The sequence below is a fragment of the Amphiura filiformis genome, chromosome 18 (assembly GCF_039555335.1).
Source record: "Amphiura filiformis chromosome 18, Afil_fr2py, whole genome shotgun sequence".
Lineage (NCBI taxonomy): Eukaryota > Metazoa > Echinodermata > Ophiuroidea > Amphilepidida > Amphiuridae > Amphiura > Amphiura filiformis.
This window is the reverse complement of record NC_092645.1, coordinates 60,322,771-60,327,655: the sequence shown is the minus strand read 5'-3', so window position 1 is coordinate 60,327,655 and position 4,885 is coordinate 60,322,771. Positions and strand designations below refer to the sequence as shown.

Here is a 4,885-nt window from a genome sequence, read left to right as displayed (position 1 = left end):
TTCTTGCTTAACCAGTCTTCCGGGCGAGCACACGTCTGTGTCCTAATGGGACCAGGCTCAAGCAAATTTATTCCTCAAACCAAGCTTATATAAGTATGCTGACCTGTCTATATAGAGAAGAAATAAACAGAATTGAAAAAAACTAACATTTACAAGAAAGGCCATTCCCAACCAATCAAGTGAACAATTTTGCACTTAATAGCCCTTGGCTCGAGATAATAACAAATTAGACATTCTTATTCCATATGCAAAGAAAAAACAACATCAAAAACGATTGCGGTCATTCCAGTTAAACTCATTATTTTGACATTATTATCTGTTCCAATTGACACCTCATACATATAATAGTCCTGGGAAGGATTATGCAAATGTGGAGGGGCCGGGGGAGGGGGCATGGAAAATTTACACTACAACCCTTATGTTGATCAAAGTAAAATGCTAATACCTATTACAACACATCCAAATGTCTAGGGAAATTAATTAGGTGTTGCCGGAGCTGTAATAGATAAATAATTACCTAAAGCGAAAGTCATTTACTGTATTGAAGAAGGTCGTCTGGTGTACTGACTACATGTATGTGGGTCACATTTGCCCCTGGCCTGTATGACCTGAGACTATATGTGACCGTACAGCACGAATGAGCCGTAAATGTCCTCAATTGTATTCTGAGTTACAGTGTAAAATGGGCATGAAGGTCATATTCATAGGTATTTCAATTTGGTGCTACGTGTATCTCATTAAATGAGGTACACGTAGCACCCAATTGAGGTACCTATGAATACGACCTTCATGCCCATTTTACACTGTAACTCAGAATACAATTGAGGACATTTACGGCTCATTCGTGCTGTACGGTCACATATTAGACTGAGGTGTGACAAACCGTTGAACTGGTTTCATCTGAGACTAACGATTTTACAGATAAAGAATTCCTTCGGCAATCAAAGGTGTCAAGAAGAACTTGCAATGTATCCCCTAATAATAATAATAATAATAATAATAATAATAATAATAATAATAATAATAATAATAATAATAATAATAATAATAATAATAATAATAATAATAATAATAATAATAATAATAATAATAATAATGACAATGACGTTTGAATGCAGATTGCATGCGAGAATGTAAGCGATAACACTGCGGCTGCAAACGGCGACTTCCTGAATAACTTTGCTCAAGTGCGAAAGACGGGAAATAGGACGATAGTTGACTATCAAGGACACATTTCTTCAGCAGAGTTTGTGGGCGTCCCGGGGCAGGCGTGCTTGAGTGGGACAACGCCAGTTGATACGATGTTAGCATGTTATTAATGATCAGAAGCAATTCGTGCAAACATGTCTTTAAGAGCGATACTGTAAAAGGATGCAGACAACACGATGTGAATTGATTGAGGCTGACATGATGGTCTTTAAAATCCTCTTCTGACACCGTTGAAAACTAGTGCGACGCGAGCACGTAACATAGCCTTCTAGATATACAGTGCTATTCTCTATCGTGAATTAGATTCTTCACCTTATCAATGGAAACTATCAGCGCCTTAGAACAGACACGTGAACATATTCGGCTTGAATAACTTTCAGACTTGACATCTTGACATGAGTACTGCAAATATACCCCCCCCCCCCATTCCCCCGGATCAATGTTGGTAGTTGTTTATTTGGCTATGCACCCGTAGAGACATCCAACATTGATTGGTGGGGAAGGGGGAGGGCTGCAGTAGTAGGAACGGGTTCAGACTTTACACCAAATAATGCTAAAGTATGTTAAGTATAACTAAAATACGTGTTAAAACAATCCTACTTTTACACAAGTGTTCGAACGATGGCCGGGATTGTAGCTCCCGTAGCCTGTCCTGGAGGCGCTCCCATTGTGGCGGTGACGCGTATGTAGGGCTGTTGTTTTTAGCATCTCTGTTACCCAAAGACTCCGTTTGTATGTGTTTAGAGTGTTGGTCCAAAAGTCTGTTGCTCACTCAAGGACCTAATATCATGAATATTGTTTACATTTTGCTCTCACCGAATACCCCTAACAGCTGAACAGTGGGAGTGACAAGGTGTCAGGCCTGCGGGATGCTCCCGCGAAATCAAATACTCAAATCGATCATCGCCAATTCGCGAAATAAAGTACCCCGCGAAATTAAAGTGTTTTACAGTATTAAGCCGTTTTTGCCCATTGCAGATTTGCTCCCATCTGATAATATCCTGCCTATTTATTTCATTGCGTTGGAGTGCTCTTTATCAACGACAAACTTTTATGTTTCATTTCCCTTTCTTTTCTTTCTTTTCTTAACATTTTGTTTTTGTCTTACACTCTATATTTTTACTTTCGTTCTTAATATTTTTCTTTGTCTTACTTCCCTTTTTTATTGATTTCTTTATCTGTATACAATATTGTATATTATGGCTACCTATATAATGTATTACTTAAAAATTAAAAATCCTTTGCACTCGATCGATATTTAGTAAATTTATCCAAACTGTGATTTTACAAGGACAATATTTATTTTTTCAGTTTAAACTACTCGTTATGTTTATGATCAGTGAACGTTCTTGTTTTCTTTTAATTCATCTATATGGGGATTTCAAAAAGACGATATTCGCGTTTACAACTGTATTCATTGCATTATTTTGGAACTTATTCACTGTTTACCTCATATCAATCACGTTATGCAACTCAAACAAATCATGTTGGATATGGACTCGCATTCGTCGCTAGCTCATAAGAGCGAATAAATCTTCAGACCGATGAGCTGGATCGTTTTAATACAGAATGATCCCACGTACCGTTGAGAGACTGATACACGATGCCACCTTAGAGAGATACATATAATATCAGCACGATATTATTACCGATTCACCGATATTTACGCCAGAGAGAGTCCGAGAGAGAGAGTTTATTAAATTTAACCATTCCTGTTTTTAGTCCTGGCCCTGTCCGACAGACCCGTATACATTTTTCAAAGAGGAAAGTTTGAAAGTTGATTCGAGTAGGGTATGCAATCAGACAGCCTCGATTTAGTGGGGATAGACACCTCAATCACCCCTCTAGGTCAAGTAGTTTCAGAGTTATTGTCATTTTACCTGGTGCATAAGTACATTTTGGCGGCCATTTTGAAAAATTGCCATATACATAGTTTGCCCGAGTTTGGAATTTTCCACCTAGTAGAATTTGGAAGACCTATGCATACCCTACTCGAATCAACTTTCAAACTTTCCTCTTTGAAAAATGTATACGGGTCTGTAGGAGAGGGCCAGGACTATTTCCTGTTGATGTTTAATTTTCAAAATAAGAAAACAATGATTCAAACTTACATGTACTTTGTACCACTAATTTTTACTGATCCAAAGCTCACTCCTTGTTCCTTGCAGCAATATTTCCACTATTGTTTTAAAAATCAAGTCGTGGAAATAATTAAACTAGTTTCATTATTTCTACAGACCATGGTTAGATTTAGTTTTTGATAAGACCTGGTCAACCCATTTGTTACTCCTGTTCAGAATCACAAAATATTTGGACGACTTTTTCGTAATGAGTCATTCTTCTTTGTGTCAATTTTACTAATCTAGTTCAAGAATCGGATAGCAACGTTTGCACAGTATTTTTGTGGGAACTGAGAGCACACCAGACACACCAAATTGCATTTTGAATACAAGGAATATCCTTCTGATATCAAATAATTTTGATATTTTTAAATATGCGATATAATACAAATTTTACGGCAAATTATTAGAAATTGATATTTTTTATGTTTTTTACTGTATATTACACTCTTCGAAGTAAATTTTATAAATCTAATGATATGTACTTAATGTGTATGTAGCTGCGATGAAAAGCCGACCATTAATTGAAAATTTTGGCCTTTCATATTGAAGATATATATTTTTTCCCAAAAGGACTTGATTTTTTTGGTGTTTTGGGAAAAAAATCTATATCAATACGAAAGGACAAAATTTTCATAGGATGAACGGCTTTTCATCCCAGCTACACATCATTAAGATCATTAAGTACATATCATTAAGATTATTTTATGCAATTTACTTCGAGGACTGTTGAATATAAATTTTTAATCATTTGCCATAAAATGTGTATCATATTTATCGCAAATTAAAAAAAATCAAAATATTTAACATCAGAAGGACATACTCCGTTTTCAAAATGCAATTCGATTTGTCTGATGTGTTTTCGGGTCACACAAAAAATACGTAAAAACGTCGCTATCCGAGCCCTTAATGTAACTGACTTCAAATTTGAGCCACATACTGCCACTGGCTCTATGAAAACTAGCAAAACAGTAAAATAATACCAATGATGATAATAACAATACAAATGTAGTGCATTGTTATCCGTCAATCAGAAAAAGGTCACAGTGCAAAAACAATAAATTATATGGCCAGTATGGGGCTCGAACCCATGACATTCGCGTTATTAGCACGACGCTCTAACCAACTGAGCTAACCGGCCAGGTACTATTACCCGAGAGTATTATTTGAAATCATATGTCGAGGGTTGAGAGCCAGAAAGCCTCAACTCACAATTCATGCTCCCACAAAATGAGCATATCGCCGGAGCACTATAGAAGATACAGTCCATTAATCATCATGACAAAATTCAATAGAAAACAAAAGACATTGTTGAGGAATATTGATTTTTGAAGACCAAAGCAATGAGCCAATTTTATGCTCATTTTATGAGATATGGTCACAGTTAGTTAAGGCTTTCTGGTTCTGAACCCTAGATGTATCTGCATAGTGCTCAAACATGGTATAAACCAATAGACTGCACTGCAGCATCTATTCAGCTATTGTGTACAATTTGAGCGCTGAGATATTGGAAAATGTTACCAATCAATATTCATAAGAGTGTACATTCAAGGTCC

At 36.4% G+C, this 4,885-nt stretch overlaps 1 non-coding gene across 1 annotated transcript; it reads right to left on the bottom strand.

Moving 5' to 3' along the window:
* Window positions 1–4,396: 4,396 nt before the first annotated feature.
* Window positions 4,397–4,470, bottom strand: Trnai-aau (transfer RNA isoleucine (anticodon AAU)). Its single transcript has one exon. It is a non-coding gene; the product is annotated as a tRNA-Ile (tRNA).
* Window positions 4,471–4,885: the final 415 nt, after the last annotated feature.